Raw genomic sequence first — 18,793 nt, forward strand, 5'->3', positions numbered from 1 at the left:
ACAAGTGACCTTTCGTATTGACACACATTCATTTATTACCAGGCCAAGGTGTAATTGTATTCTGTTCTGACTCAGAGACGCCTTCTTAATATAACAAATATATAATCTGCTCCTATGGGGGAGTTGTGAGGCAGAGTGTGAAATTAATACTTCTCTCTTCTCTGGGGTGCAATAAATAAAGTCCTTAGTTTATCAAAGGAGAGAGCCCTCCTGCTTGCTTATCATTGCACTCAGCTACACAATTAAAAAGGCCATGTGTATGTGGGTATCAATTTTACCACTCAAATGAAAAAGTGAAAATAAATCACAACAATTTTAGCGTGGTGCTTCAAATTATGAAAAACACAGTTTTGTATTCGAGGCTGATTCATGGCTCTCTTTCTTATGTCAAAGCAACACACATGGTACAGAAAACAAAGACAAAATGAGTGTAAAGGTCTCTATTGCATCTCTAAGAATAACTATGTGTTGCTTGAATGGTTAAAGACGGTGTAAAAGCAATACATTTTAGAATCAAGATGAGAAACACAAGACATAATGTGTATACATAATGGACATACAGATACAAATCTAGGACCTAATGTTGTAGAACTAGTGGCCTTGTTTATGGATTTGATGCAAAAAGGAAAAGCATTTGGGTACAGAAATGCTTGCTACATAATTTATGGTCACCAGTAATGGTTCCAAATGGGAAGCGAATAATGCATTCTTTTTTTTCTGTTTAAAATGCTATTGACTTCTAGCATAATTGCTTTTAAATGAGAACAATGCACCTACAGTTATGTTTAAGTTTGAGCTACTTAACTAGCTAGTTAGTTATTGTTCAAGACTTGGGTAGTGACAGTTATGCCAGATTTCCCAGATATGAGCTGTAACTCCTTGTAAACTGTGCTCGTTTCATTCAGTTTCCCCTGGGATATTATCCAGTTACTCACCCAGGATACTTCCATCACTATCACATGCAGAAATGTCAAGGGGCATATTAGTGATAAAGACTGAGTAATGCAAAATGAATGCAGCTCTTTAGCAGTAGTTTTGGCGACGATTTAATGAGTAGGTGAGTGTACAGTATCAGCCAGTTTATTAAGCAATAAGAAAGATGTCACCAATGCCGACATAGTGCAACTTGAGATGTGTTCTTCAACTGAATAGCACACTGGCTTCAATGAATTTGTTAATTTGTTTATGGTTGCGAGCAGCATGGAGTAGGCTGGCATGGCTTAGACCTTTTTCATGGCAGACATTTTAACAGGTCCAACGACATTAGCAATAGCTGCATTCCATTTAGCAAAGCCTTTTTCTGGGACTTGTGATTGTGCATGCTCGCTGACTCACGTGGCTTAATGCGACATCTAATAGAACTCAGTTAAGGTTCTTATTTTCCCCTATGCTTTTCCTGCTTTGATAAGTGAAAATGGCCGCTGCCAAAGGGTCAATTGAAAGCCTCTCAAATTTGGGCAGAAGAGGGTTTTCCTGCATTTCCTGGCCTCAGAATGGGTCAACGTCATGGCTTGTTATGACTTAGCATTGGCAAACAGACTGTGAAGGATGATGTAAAATGGACCATATTCAGCTCCTGATATAGTTTATACATGATCAACCATGAGCTCTGATTTCAGACACCTGTAACTAACATAATGATCAGTTGTTGCCTCAGCTTAGTCTGTGTTTGCTTTTCTGCTGGATTCCTCCGTTCTGCTATGAAAGGTTGAATTTCTAAAAATAAAGTTTGTGGAATGAGAACTGAAACTCATAATATGATGAATTTCAGATTTGTCATCTCACACCTGAGCAGTCCAATCCAATCTGCCAAACAGCTTGAGACCGTTTTGTTTTGTATTTATGTCACAGAACTTGATTTTCAGGTCGACCAGCTCACCAGGACAATTATTAGTACTCCAGATGGCCAGCACTCTACTATCAGCTACATGCAGTACGTATGGTTGGGTTTTTTAATGAATATAAGTTTGAACCTATAAATTATCTGTTTTTTTTAATTCTAAGTGATAGCTTTATTAAGTACACCTGTACAATCAAATGTAATCCAAGACAATCCCTCTCAAACCTTGTTCAGTATTTGTCTACACTGTATCAAAAATGTGTTTATTTTTTTATTGTTTTACTGCTGCACAGTAATTAAAAGTAGTTGTTACTCCCACAGTCTTTGTTCTCTACAGGACTCTATGGTAATACTATTCTCCAATCACAGGCATGCATTCGCCCACAGAATAAGCGTAGCTGGCTACTCAAAACTTACCCAAATATGTTTGAAACTTATAAGGCAGCTCACAGCACTGACATCCATTTTCTCTTCAGCAAATGGCAATTTGCCCATCTTCACGGATGGCTTCACTGCTTCAAGAACAATGTCAGTGTTGCCTTATGTCCCTGTCCCATCACCAGGATGGATCTTCAAGACTCCTGCTTTGAGTGCCTCAGTGCAGACCAAACAGAGAGCAGCTCAGCATGCTCTCTGGATCTCTTCTGATGCTCCATTGTGATGCTTCACTTAGATCAGTGCGAGCCAGAGCTCGAGAACTGGCTACAGCTGCTAACAATTTTTTGGTGTGTTGGGCTTTCACTGGAGTATTCCTAGACACCCCTGTCCCACTGTCTTATTTCAGATACCAAATGCCAAATGAATAATCTGATTCAGGGAGTTGCAATGTGGGATATTTCTAACCACTGAATGTTCTCTCTATTTGTAGACGGGACTCACTGCACTTCCGAGGAAGGACCGGGATGATTTCCTGGCAGTGCTCATTTCTACAAAAGGGATCTTTTATTCAGTGCAAATGACTGGATGAGGAGAAATTTTAGCGTAGCCACCACCTGCCACTCGCCATAAGAACATAATAACTTGATGGTGAGGATGAGGGTGCATTGGCTGGAGGCCTTGGCATAAGGTCCTTAGAGCTGTTGGAGCCTCCTCTCTCAAGGCGTTGTCATTTAATACAGCTTTGCTGTTTGCACTGACCGAAGAGAACGTGTGAACAAAACACCCTGTCAGTGAACCATAGTTGCTTGCTGCTTCGTGGTAACCCTTTACCCTCAAACAAATCCTTCCTTTGTTCCCAATAATTTAGTAGTTCCTTCCTGTCGACACCCTGTTCTATCTCTTGAACACAGGACTATTAAATGTGTCTTGATTATGTTTGATCTAAGACCCCTGTGTTCATAATACACTTATATGTTCCTGCACACCTTGATTCCTTGATGAACAGTGGCATGTGGTGTGCAGGGTGTCTACCTTTTGGTCTTTTGACCCCTGCAGGTTACCTCTAGTCGCTTTCGGGTTCTACCCACTGTACCAATAGCGTTGATTAAGGGGCGTAGCCTGTTTGACTTAGGTCTAAGGTAATTATATTGTAACCCAAGTTCTCTCAGAAGGATTAGAATGAAGAGTGCGTAGAAGAGTGTGTTCATGTACTCAAGGTGTTACATCCTGATGTCTAGCTATGCTATGCAAATCTTCAGTGTGTTAGTGCATGCTTGTGATTGGAGGAGAGTTTTAACCCAAGTCCAGTAGAGGGCTTGTACATTTATTTAAGCTTCACTCATAATGGTAACATAGTCATGACCTCATCACTGTTCTCACTGGGAAAAGACTGTTGACTTCTGGCCACTGTAAAACCAGCAAATCCTTTTCTATCCTTTTCATCCTTTCTCTTTGTAGAAGGAGAGATTGGATATTCAAGGGAATGGAAAGAAACACAAATCCTGATTTAACAGGACACCCCATGCATGGTTCATATCTAATTAGTTTGAGGGATTGCTCTTTTTGATGCTGTTTAAAGTTGTATTGCTCCCGTATATCTCAATATCATGTTTTGAAACATCCTGTTACTATTAGCAGAACCAAACATCAAGGAGATAAGATGACCTTTGAGCGCAATTTGTTGCAATAGTGTGAAACTCTGTGAGGCCAAATAGCTATCAATACAATGTTTGAGTATGTAGATTGATTTACTGGATTGATTTGATTACTGTACATCAATATTTCACCTTAAAAAAATGCCCTTGAAAGAGTAATACCGTGTGGAAAGGCAGGTAACAGGCAGCCTACCATTAGGACACGGGCAAAGGGGCAAAGTCTATAAAATGGGATCAGAAGCTCTGGGCCTTTCTTCCTGGTTACTCAGACACTCAGATACTGAAGGTATAGAAACATAATATAAGTGGTTCAGTTCATAGCATTTAATAAAACATGTGTTATTTATCAGTCTTCATGTCTGGTGAGGGACGACAACTTGGAGCGATTGCCTCGGCACGTCAGCCAAGCAATACGATTCCAGTCACCTGCATGTTTCCAACTGGGGAATCTACTTTTACAATGCATGTTTTATAAAATGTTCTTGTAAAGGTTCCTTTTGTATACAACATGTGTTGTTTCTTTTTGTTTTTAAACAAAGACCGTAGAGGAGCAAACCACTGATTGTCCCATACATAGATTTCAGTGTCCTTTTTTAAATAGTCAATTTAATGGGCCTTTTCTGTTTTATTTTTCTTGTGGGGCTTTGCGCTGTGCTGAAGGGGGGACACAGTGGTAGAATAGACATCTTGCGTGGGCATTGTATTGTGTGGTTTGAGTCACCTTAGCTTACTGTGAATAGATACATTTGATTTGGTTTGTGTGCAGTGGTAGTTCATTCATAATTTGCCCACATATTTTGTGATAATAAAATGTTTGTTTTACATTGAACTCTACACTGACCTCCCTGATGGTGCAGCTTAGCCCCACATTGTTTACTTTCCTGCTTGTTCATTTCTTTTGATTTATGTATTACAGTTTTTTCTGAATGCTTAAACACCAACAGTGATTCTTGAAGCACGATTTCTGAAACCATGAACACTTTTAGCCAATGTATTTACCAAGTGTGCCAAACTGAATGCACGTTCTCTGCTTTACACTCGGTTTATAATTTTATAACACACATTTTGCTAAACTGTAAACACAAACCACTGCTTTACACTCAGTTTGCAATTCATTAACACACTTCTAGCAAAACTGTAAACATTGGTCTCTACATTGCTACACCATTTTGTCAATTGCTTTTCCACATTGACACATGTGAAAACACTTTTAGATAATGAGTTCACTTACAAATCAGAGCTTGAGCATTATAAATAGGCTACAGGTAAACATTTGGTTTGGACAACAATGGAGGCCAATATTGGACAGAGAGTAAGAGGGGTGAGAATTAGAGGAGGATGAGGACGTGAAGAAGTAAGAGGAGGAGGAGGAGAAGGAGGAGAAGGAAGAGGTGAAGTAGGACGGGGGATAAGAAGAGGACGGGGAAGAGGAAGAGGAAGGGGAGTCAGGAACACAGTACCGTTTTTTCTGAATGCTTCAACACTAACAGTGATTCTTGAAGCACGATTTCTGAAACCATTAACACTTTTAGCCAATGCATTTACCAAGTGTGCCAAACTGAATGCACGTTCTCTGCTTTACACTCAGTTTGCAATTCATTCACACACTAAAATTAAACTTTTCTTATTTGTACGCATTTGGATACCTGTGTGTGTGTGTGAATGTGTGTTTACTACACAGAAAAAGCAAAAGCCACAAGTGTTTTTCATTTATACTATCAGTGCGTAGTTGGTGCTTCGTGTGCTTATTCAAATGATGGTTTGTGTGTACTGTGTTGACGCAAAAACAAATGTTTTTCAAAGAGTTTAAAGAGTTTTGCAAGAATTGTTGGCTTTTGCAAGAGATATATAATGTGTTGCTGGTTTGGTGTAAGGTTTTGTGGTTAGTGTGTAGAGTTTTGCAAAAATAGCCTATAGTTTCAAAGATAGTGCCTAAGCAATCAGAAAAACTGTAAATGTATAATCTACTCCATCCCTCCATTTTTGTGATCTATATTTAGGTCTTCTTTTAAAACTCACTTATTGAGTTTATTATTTCATACATGGTCAGTGAAATCTATATTTTTCGGTACAGTAGTCTTTTGCTCCTGTTTATTCTGAGTCTTGTGCATTGAATATCACCGGGTCACAGTCTTATTTCAGGAGCACCTTCTGTACTTGTGTTCACTGAAATCTCTGGCCATACTTGTATGTAGCATACAAACATGGCCAAACTGTATGGAAATACACGTATGTCTTTGAATATTACAGAGCAAGACCTGTGAGTTTATTTGTTTTAATACACACTCTGTCGCTGTGCCGCTCTTTCCATCCAAGGGAGCGTTTTATCCTGCTGCCTCAACGGTAGTTCGTCCTCAAGAGAAAATTAATGTGAAAATTCATCCTGGAATGACTTCTAATCGGCTGTTTCCCGAGTTATGTCTACTGCCTCCTCGAACAGTGGGTTGTATACTGTCTCTTCTAGCATGTAGGTTCCCAGGAGGGCAGTTTATTCCACATGGACCCCTGCCCTCCAAGCTGACTCCAAGCCAACCGGAATCAGTCGTTTAATCTCAGTCTCCTGGTAATAATAAAAGCGGCTTCACTGTCCATGAAACAATTTCAACCTCTGAAATGCAGACTGTTCCCTCCACTTCTTCCCACTGCAACTCCGTAAAACAATTCAAATTCAACTTGCAGTATATTTTGTCAAAGTAACGTACAAGACTGTGCATTATAAAGTCGATTTTTCACCACCAGCTGTTTTAGCGTTGAGATTGAAACAGATTAAATATGAAAGGGTAATGACAGTCAAATTACACATTTACTACCTTTCTCTGCAGATGACCTTGAAGTCTTGTGAAAACATCAGTGATGGAATATTAATGATTTGGTTTTCATTTTGATATTCACAATTGCACAAAAGGTCCGGTCTTTGTGACAGTCAGTCTGCTATACTATTTTACATCAACCCTTATTTAAGTAGGGCACAGACAAAATAGTATTCAGTATTTGTGGCTTGTATTGCATATTTTATTTTTCCCATATCTTTAACACTGACTAATTTCCTGTCATGATCTTTCAATTACTGAAAATGACATTAGTCTCTCAGACTCATATCTAATTAAGGCCTAATAAAATGCAATGAAATCCAATTTGACAATATAGTACTGGTTTTCTTTTTCCATGTCTAACGATCCATTGGCTTTTCAATATAGAAAGGGAGCTGGAGGGAGATAGCGCGAGAGAGCAGGCCTCATCACATCAGCATCCTCGGTCGGGGGTGTTGTTGCCTGGGTTATTAGATGATTCTCTAATAATCAGACAAAACTCTTCTGCTAAGATGCAGCAATGACACAAGCCAAACTCTTTTGTCAACCGCAGATGCATTTGATGCACCATGGGAATTCATCTCCCTCAACACATTATCTGGGAATTAACCACCATACTGTGCCATATTCCATATTATGCAGGCATTACCTCTTTGCAATATGTGCTATTTCTTTATAATTGACCATATTGTCAAATTATCTTTCCATTAATAAAACACACATTTCTTTCTGTACTGCAGGTCCATTGGCACATCTAGGGTCACATGTTCTGAGTGCTAACCATCAAGTGGTTACTGGAATTTGGCAGGCAATTGGTTCACCACCATAGACTTAAAGGAAGCATGCTTTCATGTCGATGGCTTCAAATCACATGATATTCATCTACGAGTACAAGGGGTGCTGTGTGGCTCGCTGAAGAGGGTGTAGGATGGTGTAGGGTTTCTAGAGTTTAGTTAATCAAACTTAAACTTGCACATGTAAGAAATAAATTGTTTATGTGTACATTACAATGCATGAAATATGACAATTAATAAGGGATATTATTATGAAGGATTTGTAATTGTATGCATATGAAGGTCACTTTTATTTACGATGTGATGATTAATGTGTGAATGGATGTTAGACCATGTTGCTGTTATTGCATGAACTGCTGCTTTAAGGAATTGTAGTTCTCTTGTTCGCCTGAGGTGGCAGAGCTGAATATTGACTTTTGAGAATCAACCGATCTGAAGAAGAAGAAGCAAAGAAGAAGAAGACTAGCTCCGCCCCTGAAGCTGCAGGCCAATGAACGAATAAAATGACACTCCAGGTGTTAAAATAGGACTTTAACCAATAGGAAGGGCTCTAAGCTCCGCGGCTGTTGAGAAAACTAATGTGCATGCAAGGGAGCGTTCTCTTTTTCCCGGCTACGCGAGCGACTCTGACCTGTGGTCTGTGGAGATCGCTGTGGAGCAAAAGAGCTCGATCGAAAGCATAAGCTGTCTGTCTATCATTTGTATTAAATATACTTTTATTACACCTTTTTTGGACTGTGGACCTTATTCCCTGCATCACCTCCCAGGATTTTTGAATATTTCTACAATAGCAAACAGTATACGGGCAGACGTGTTTTTATTGGCCAGCTTACGCTTAAGCACATTTTCTGTGGCCAAATGCTTGCTCGTGATTGGAGGAGCTCTGCTTGGGCTATGCATCTGAAATGCATCCACTGGCTCACACGTATCTATTGCAGGTTTACCGTGAAAGCTGAAAGAAACGACTTTGATCCAAATTGCACTTTATTTATCCAAAATTTGCAAATATTAATTTTTCTCAGCCATTTCAAATCCTTTTGAATTTCTTGAGTTTGATGATTTTGACTACCAAAACCGACACAACAAGATTAGCTCGACTTTAGAGTTGTGTTAGAGAGTGCAGCTTATTTTTCTATTAAATTATATTTGCATGAGCATATCAATCAGAAAACAGCTACATTTCATTTGGCCTTTGGATAAGATATTCATAGCATTATTAGTCTTTCATTTCAACTGCCAAAAGTGGCTGCAAGTGAGAAGCCTGCTCCTTGAATTTGATGTAACCTACATTGCTCTTTGCAAGAAAGGGCAGGAAGAAATAAGAATTTTTTTTTTTTAGTCTAGGAGCTTTGAAAATCCAGGTATTTTACCCTGAAACTTGATCAAAGGTGGAGATGTTCGAATTGGTGACTCTTAAAGAAATCCTATTATGACTCTTATAATAATACTATTAGTAATCAGAGAACTAGAACAAATGCACCTATTTTAACCAAGATGGTTTTATTTTCTTTTTCAAGCTATCAGAATAATTTACACAAATATGTGACAATGACATTAAAAGTAATATCACATTTGCAAGCAAAGTGCCAGTGAGTCCTCCAAATTCTATCCAATTGACCATCAAATATATTAAGAGATGTCAATTGAAAATAACTAATAGGAGAGTTCATTCATGGCAGTTTACTGTAGCATGTGACTGTACTGCTTTGTCAATGTGACCGACAGGGGAGAATTAAAGTGTCAGATATATAGAGAGATAGAGCATGACACAGGAAAAAAAATTGGCAGTAGTAGCTGATTGACAGCATGAAAACTTGTTTATCGTCGGCCTGCAGATGTGAATGCTGTGGCACCGCAGGGCAGCCATTCTCTTATGCTGGTCAGGTAGCACGCTCCATTTCCTAACCTGTCAGCACAGACAAGCTAAGCACAGGGCTTTTTGACATTGCCATTTTACATCGCTCATTCTCACTGACAACTCCAATCGAAAGGAGGCTTGACATGGTGTCATTCCCAGTGGGCCCCCCTAGTAACCTCTGTGCTCTGCTTAGAGTTTGACAGAAAGATCAGTGCTGTCTATGGCAGTTTTGTTTCTCCTCCCAGGTACGGAGAGAAAAATGTCACTTTTGGCATTCATGCTCGAGCGTAAGCCATCCTTGCCTCTGATCGTTCTTTGATGAGGGAAGAGATCACCCATTGAATTCAGATTTTTTTTTTTTTTGCATGAAGGTCATGATTTTGCTTGGGAGAATAAAATAAAGACATTGGAAGTTCATCAACATGCATCATGTGTTTTACAACCATATAAACAAGATATAAGGCATTTACAGGAATAATTTGACTTTTGGGAAAAAACCTCTTTTGAGTGTGAGTTGAAAAGATTAACGCTTGTGTGAATGCTAACTGAAGCTGAAGCTGGATAAAAATGGAGAAAGCTGACCTATCGACTGTGCTCATGAGGTTAAAGCAAACCTCAAGCCTCTCCGCGATCTTTCTAGTGATCTGTGTGTGGTTGGCTCCAAAGGCCCACTTCTATCAAACTAGGGCTGCAACTAACGATTATTTTAATAATCGATTAATCGGTTGATTGTTTTTTCGATTAATCGATGAATCGGATAAAAAAATGTTTTTATCAAAAAAGCGTTCATTTCCAACCCTTTATTCAAAAACAGAAGTGACAGTGCAAAACATCTTCAGAAAGTGCACAAACAGGTTGCTCCTTGAACATCCCTGAGCTGTTAATTAAAACAACAAAATGGACTAACACTAAAAACATACACATCTATGCTTTATATCTGCCAAATGTGAGCCCTTTTTACTGTAATTGATCCCTCCAGAGGCTGCATTTACATACCCTGCTTTATCAATATGTATGAAATACTGGGACAGAGGGAAGCTGTACTGCTCCATATAGAGCGTCCTCTTCCTTAAACTCGTTCATTCTGGGTCTCTTATGACCACGACGTCACGTTGTTGGCTAAGCCCAACTACGTGATTTGCTTCATTCTACTTTGAGTAAAAAAAATAAAAAAAACCTGCAGCCAGATCCGCCGGTGTGCCGGTTTAACGTTAACGAGTGACAGCGTGACCTGAACCAGACCGGGGGGGGGGGGGGGGGGCGGCATGTTTCATCACGTTACGTTTTTTTTACAAGCAAGACTGAACTGTAACGGAACATAACGTAACTTTAACGACAATACACAACCCAAACACGTTAGCTAACGTGATAGCAAGCTGACTAGCTTCCATTAAAAGCAAGTTTGAGGAACATGAAGACGCTGATTGGCCAAGACTCGACTTGTCAAAGATCTTCTATTTTTGAGAACATCACAACCTCAGCTTTTCTCGTGTCTCACTCCAATCTCAGAAACGCTGGCCGGCCAGTTGCTCTGCTCCGCTCTTTTTTTTCTTCTCCGCGACTTATTGCCCGGCGTAATAATCGCGCGACACAACGAATCGATAATGAAATTCGTTGCCAACACTTTTGATAATCGATTTTTATCGATTTTATCGATTCGTTGTTGCAGCCCTATATCAAACCAGTATAAAAGTTTAAGAGGATGGCATCCAAATGTTATATCGTGGAGTCCAGATAAATGAGGTGTATGGCAGCTTGTCTCTAACATGTTTGGGTAATGCAACACAGCATGTCAAACAATATATCATACAGATGCAGCAACCTAGACTTTCTCCTCCCAGCTGGCTGCCAGTGAGTTCCCAGTTCTCCACCCCTTCCTGTTTCCTTTGAAGTAGTGTCTAGATTACCTGTAAACTCACTCATTTCGTTGAATCAATTAAATGGGCACCATGAGCTGGCATTTCCTCAACAAAAACACATAAAGCAACCAAAGTAAACTGGAGAATTCTGTTTCTTTTTTTCAGCCTATGCCCTGCTTTTTAGTGGTGGAGCATAAATAAGTAAATATATTCTTATGGGCCATACTCTACAATGAATACTTTTGCTTTTGGCACTTTATGTACTGTATATTTTGATGTTTACTTAAGATAAATAAATAACTAAATAATCAAAACATAAAACGGCAACTTCATTCAGAGGGGGCAAGAAGACTTGTGGATAACACAACAATGGCCCAGTAAGTGCGAACACAAAGGAAACCATAATGCTTATGAAGTGTTTGGGCTCAGTAAGGAGCAGAGACCAGTAGACTACTGTATCACTGTATCACAGCCCTGTCCTTGAGAACCACTTACCAGAATTGTACCTGACTAAATTGCAAAAAAAGGCAGTAATATTTCATGACCTGACCATCATGATATGCATCAAAAGTATGCTATCTGTGGGAAGCACACTCACTGATACACATCAAATATGATAAGAACAGCTGATTTCTTGGAATATCCAGGAAGTAGTGTTGCTTTCATTTTCATATAGGCTCATTTTGTTGAATAACGCATCTCATAGAGCTTTCATGGACAGAATAGACGGTTTAATCAGGAACTAGAGGCGTGTCTACCATTGCAACCATTGCAACTGGTTTCTACATATGGCTCATAGGGGCATTGGGAGTCAGCTCCATGTTCACTCTACCATTGTGGGGGGGATCTCTTTCCAGCCAAGAACCTGCAGAGGTCCCAGCACAGATCTGCCCTAACCCCATCACAGAGGGCAGGGAAATGTAACCTGGCTACATCTGTAGCAATCATTTTAAGAGGAGCAGTTATTCTGAAGCGAAATGGTTCAGTAATACAGGTCACCTAAAGGAATAAGAAAATACAAAAGGAAACACAATTCTTGAAAAGGAAAAAAAAAAGTTTATTTGTTGCACTGTTCCTCTGTGGAGTGATGTAATGAACCTGATAACATTCAACTGGTGGATTTTGGGATATCATTTGGAAACTAGAATATTGTTCATCAAAAATAAACAATACACATATCACAGATACATTACTCAAGATAAAGTCTTTTTTCATACAAAACTATTTTGAGTATGCAAATATTAAAAACACTGAACACTAAACATATTCCCATTTCTAAAAGTGTATGTCCATATATGTCCATTAGTTGACTAATGCTGCATTCACACCAAAAGCGAAGTGAATATTTGTAGTTATTTGCTTCATCCGAGTATGCTAGAATGACAAATTTAACAGTTAGCTCAAAGTACTTTTGCCTTTAGGTAACACAGCCACTACTACCATGACAATAGACTCTTCTTAAGACAAGATGCCAACTTTACCTGTCTTCCTTGCTGTTGGCTCATCACTATTGCTTTTATTGTGACAATGAAATAACATGACTGCACAAGGTGGCAATCTAAAGGGGTGTATTGTCACTCATTTGAGAGACTACTGGCTTGTTTGGGTTCCTGAACAAAGGTGTTTCGGTTTTAGTAGAAAATAATGTACTTATTATTATTAATTGTATTTACAATGCGCTGATAAAACCAAATGTTTTTTTTTTTCCTTTCTTGTTTTTCTGTCATACACTAAACAAACAGTTTAGTTGTTTACAAACATTTTTATCTTCTTTCAGCTGATTTTTTTATGCAGGCACATGTTTAACAAGCTATTGATACTGATCAAATAAGCACATGTCCCAAGGACGGTGTCAGTCTTGCATCATAACTGCAGAATGTTGCATGTATGTCTGCATAGTGTTTTACACTGTCAGTAAATACAGCAAGTATTGGACTATCAGAAGTAGAGTTATTTATAGTTAGCTGGGTTGGCTCAGCCTGTGGTGGTGGTGGTGCCCAATATGATATATTTTAATGGGACCCAAAATCCCTGACGGTTTCCCTGCAACACAGATCTATTAACATGTATCAAACTATTCGGAAAAATATATGATAAAGTGATGAAATGTAACCTTTTTTTTTTTAAAGCCTTTAAAGTTTGTGGCAATAGAACACAGGGCTTTCAAGATGTTGCCCTGTTTGTGTGGCATACCATCAATTTAGTAAAATAAGTCAAGACTTGAGCTTGCCTTTAAGCAGTTCAACCACCAGCTAACCACAAATGAAAAATGTCCTTTCAATAATTTGACTTCCAAGGGTGTAGGAGCAGGAAGCATGAGGAGCAGGAGAAGACCTTGGCTGTGGGCAGAGGGACAAGGCAGCTGGGATGAATTCAATGAACAGTCAGAGTGGGATCCATCTGGGGCATCCTGGGAGGCCAGAGTGGATGGAGGAAGCAAATGGCCCTCAGGGTTCAGGCGACTAGCTGGAGCATTTCCCGTAAAGAATGGAAGGGAAGAGGGGAGAGAGAGTCATAGAGAGAGAGACAAATCAGGTGGCTCAGACATGGGCATTAGATGGACTGCTCTGCAAACGATTTGTGCAAGCAAAACCATAGTAACAGTGGCCATATCTGAGAATAGAAACGTTGTTCAAAGCCGCTATACTTGATTAAGTGTGCAATCTGACAACATCACACCAATAATAGCGTTCATCATTGGATACAGCTTTCTACCACCAGCCCTGACCACTTATACTAACTAGTTTGATTAACCCTGCCCTGCACCTCCTTTACTGGAGGTAGGGCGGAGATGGCCGGTGTGTGTGAGTGTGATTTGACACTGGCATCGTATTCCATTCGAGACAAATTCAATGAGAGGCATGGGCGCTCTATCCCACCTACGCTCCCTTCTCTTCATTGTCACAATGTTTCACTTCATCTTCTCTGAGAATGAACAAGGCGGCTGAGCCGTGATTTATCATCATCCCACCGTTTTAAACATGTCCTGCTGCAGTGGTGATTACTAGTGTCTTGGCAGAGAGATGTCGGTGGTGGCTCTGTCGCGGGATGCAGATGTACTGTACACCAATGTGATACGCACATCATCATTATCATCGGCAGACGAAGATGGTGCCTCAGTAGGGATGACCGGACACAGCAGTGGATCATTGGCATTCTGGACGGGAACTATTGGTGTCGTACATCCTGAGCTCTCTCTCATAGCAGCAAATAATCGCAGCAAATAATCGCAGCAAAGCATCGCAGCAAAGCATCGCAGCAAAGCATCGCAGAAAAGCATCGCAGAAAAGCATCGCAGAAAAGCATCGCAGAAAAGCATCGCAGCAAAGCATCGAAGCAGCGCTTTGCAGCATTGCTTCAGAGCATTGAATTGCAGAAAATCATCACATCTGCAAGCTACTGGTGTTACTCCACTACTGCAGTCATCAAATCTTGGTTGCTCAACACTATTTTCTCTTTGCTGAGGCATTCGAAGCAGGCGTTGTGAAAGTCTGTCCCGTCAATAAGGCCGGGACATGACGGGCACTGATGAGGTTCTTGAAGCGGCAATCCCATCTGGAGAGATGAGCAGTGGCCAAATTCGTGCTTGTGATTGGAAATTATTACCCATAGTGTCCAGTAGAGGGTGAAGCCTGTGTGAGTTAGAGCTTCACAGGTCCCTGTATGTACACACATACACCCACACACTTACACACTCTTTCTGTAGTAATGTAAAAATGCATCATTAACATGGCAATGATACGAAATAATCTGTCAGTTACAAGCAGTAATCCCAGTAAGTGTGTGTCATGCTTTCATTTGAGAGGATTTTGGAGATTTTGACTGACTATGAAATGTTTGAATTTTTTTTTGTAGCTGAACAGGCAGAGTGATTTTTCATAACCATCGGAGAGGAGAAACGAAAAGCAGATCATTTAAAACTATTGCAGCCCTGATAGTCAAATTTAAATTCATCCCAGCATACTGGAATCCTGATGAGATCAGAGTCAAAAATGGGCAGGCTAGAATACAGCCATAATGATAGGATGGGCATCAAACGATTTCTATTTTATTTCATATTTCATTCTCAGCAACACTTCCATGTGGATTCTAAAGTACTGAAAAAAGACTTCCCAAACCTTTTCAAATAAATCACTGTCCCCAGCAGCTATTGTTTAATCCCGTCAGATGTGCTTTAGGTGGGAATGAATGAAGATCTCAAAGATATCTGTGGACAATTATAGACAACTACTGGGTGGCTCATCTCTTCTAGAACATACAGCTAGAGAATTAGGACCTGCAAACTTTCCTTTTAAATTGCTGTCTAAAGAGTGAATAAGGTGAAACTATCCTATTGGGCCACACTCTGAGAGGCAACTTCTATTTTGAATTAACAACCTCTCAATGACCTTGGTCATCAACTTAAGAAGAATGCATATGGATTGCAATTACACCCACATCAATTCCATGGCCAATACCTTGAAATGCATTTAAACTCAAAAACATTCATTTCATATTAAGTACTTGTCATCAAGCAGACAGAGACAAATGGTTGTTATTAACGGCACACAGTTTTCCATATGTTCTGCTTTTCCATAAGTGCTGCTAAAATTGTTAAGCTACAATGTGCGAGTCCTTCACATTGAAAAAACAATAAATAAAATTCGCAACGCGTTTGGTGTGAACACAGCATTAAACTTTAAGCTTCATTCTAGCGCTTCAGTAATTTATGGGTGATGTCACAGAGACTTCCATGTTTTTGACATGCTATGGTGGAAACTGATACGACATCCATAACACGTTGTTCATGCCATGTCCAAATATGATTCTACACAGGTACCTAAAGCATCTTAGTTTGAAGCTTAGTGCCAGAAACCAAGTGTCTGTATTTGATGGGTCTGGTGTGCAATTGTGTTGGCGTCAAGATGAAATGCACATTTACTTTAATTTCTGGCATATGATCTTCATTATTGACATTTGAAGATTCAAATGGATATACCACACCAAACTTGTACATACAGGCTGGGTTGCACCAACAAGGATTAACTCTTAAACTAGGTTTAAACCAGGATTGTCTTTTAATCCAGTTGCACCAAACTTTAAACCTAGTTTAACCTTAGTTTACAATTAATCCTGGGTAAATCTAACCCTTTGACGATCTCTGTTTAATTTCCATTTAAATCTAGATTAAAATCAAATCTGTTACACCAGTTATTTTAAACCTAGACTAAACCTGGATTAGCAGTTGGACCAGCATGGAAGTGAGAGTAATTTTGCTCTGCCACCACTTCTCCAGCATCTAGTAGCTGTTGTTAAACTCCCCCATTAACTCAGCAACATCTTTTCAAATGTTGAAAAGTTTGACCCTCTTTGACATGCCATAATAGCTAGCTAGAGTGACGGAGTTTATTAGCTATAGCCGCTGTAGTGGTAGGCTATAAACGGTAACTAACAGTATCAGTAACGGAATTTTTCCACGGCAACATAAACTAATCCTGTTTTAACCCTTGTTTAAACTAGTTTAACTAATCCAGGGTTAAAATTAAGATGTACAACACATCTCTGATTAATTAGAAACCAGTTTAAACCTAGATTTACTAACCCTGGATTAACTCTAAACCAGGATTAATTTATTCCATGTTGGTGCAACCCAGCCACAGTGTGTTAAACCTTTAAATAAGAAATACACGTTTGACTGAATGTCTCACATCGTTTATTGTTTCAGCAATCTCCAACTGAAAAATGTATATATTTTTGTCTCTACAACTATGTTTTTTTCAACTTTCTGTCCCTTCCATCTTTGCCATCTGTGGTGCACATCCACAAGAGTATTGGTTTTCTGGTAAAATCATGACACTATCCATTTATATGTCAAGACATATCTACTGTAATACCTCCCAAATCAAATAAATGTCACCATTCATCACACAAGCCAGTCTTTTCTGATCTGAGAGGGAGAGGACAATCCGATTCACTTTGGCTTGACATCCATCTATCAACATCGTAATCGCAAATTGAACTTTAAGTTTAATATTTTTGGTCCACATTCTGCACTGTTGTATATTATTTTTTGCCAGAACTTAAAAAGTTATTATTAGCAACTGCAGAGAAAGTAAATACTTAAATCGTTGCTTCACCATTTCTAGTATTGGTGCAGCAATCTTTAGGGACTGCATGAAAATTAGGAGAAGAACATCTTATGTTCAGCATTTATACCATACCAAGACTCATAAGTGTCATTGTGCACATTGTCTTCATGCATTTGGGAAAACAAATTCTCCCCCTCCCCCCCAACATCTCAAAATACAACCAGGATGAAATGTTGGCATTGTAGTTTTCTGCAAACTATGGATACTTTGGATGTGACTGTTTCTGTACCAACACTATTGTTCTCAACCATATGTTCTTTATGCGTATATGTCAATGTTGTAATGTGTTAGCCGTTGGTGCTTTTACGGTTTTAAAACTGCATTCTCAGTAACTTATAGGAAACAACTACATTTGGTTAGGTTTAATAAACTATCACGTTTTGGGTTTTAAATAAGTATGTTACTTATGGTTTCACACAAGATGCCGGCCTCTTGGGTATTCTGAAGGCTTAGTCATCGGTTGATAATATATATATCGATACAAAAACACCACCTTTAATCATTGTTAATGAATCCTCTGGTTGCACACCAACAATCTTCCTGGGAATTTATTGCTTGTCATTTTTTGTATCCCTGATGAAATTGATGGCATTTTGGTGTCAATTTCATTTCTGGCATTGAACTGAAATTTGACGACGAAAAAACAGATTTCAGCCCAAACCCACAACATGTATAATTTGGTGATTTCACAAGCATGCATAAACAAAATATGGAGCTAGATTTTACATAACAGAACTCGATGATCTACGTTATATGTTTCATGTTTTTTTGGTGTCATTAAACATAAAAGGACATAAGCAGAGTTGAGTTTAATGTATTGTAAAATCAGATCAAAAGATCTACATCCCAATCATGTCATCATAAAAAAAATCAAATTGGACAGTATTTGGCACAGCAACAGAGACAAGACTGAGTGGTGAAGCTAAACAGATCATCAATATTTGTGGGTCTACAAAATAATTGACTGTATATGTTGAATTGGGAATGAGTTGAAACATGACTTATTGTATGACCTAAAGATTACTTTTTAGATGTGTTTTTCTCCTCCAAAATGTTGTTACCCTGCAAGAAGAAAAGAAACAATGTCTTTCAGAAATATTACTTTGTTCATCTCATACACAATGTAAATATTCAGCATGTAGTGCCATCTTCATTTTGAAGAAAAGTAAAGTGTAATCACCCACCAGATCAAACCAGTGGGTTCATGCTGAGGTTGGTTGTTGTATTATATAATTCCTCTCTCTGATTTTGTTTTACACAAATATGTGTTTATTTTTTTCCTACACTGACCTGTCAACACTTCTGAAGTAGGGCCATATATGGACCAACAAGCTTGGCTGCACAAAAGGACACACTAGTCTTTACACTGTGTATGGACTATGTGCCAGTAACCACATGACTTTCCCTTCAGCCAAATACATTAATACCATTGGATATTCAGGCTCTAGAGAGAATACAAGTCTGGAATACA

Source organism: Taurulus bubalis (genome assembly GCF_910589615.1).
Source record: "Taurulus bubalis genome assembly, chromosome: 15".
Classification (NCBI taxonomy): Eukaryota; Metazoa; Chordata; class Actinopteri; order Perciformes; family Cottidae; genus Taurulus; species Taurulus bubalis.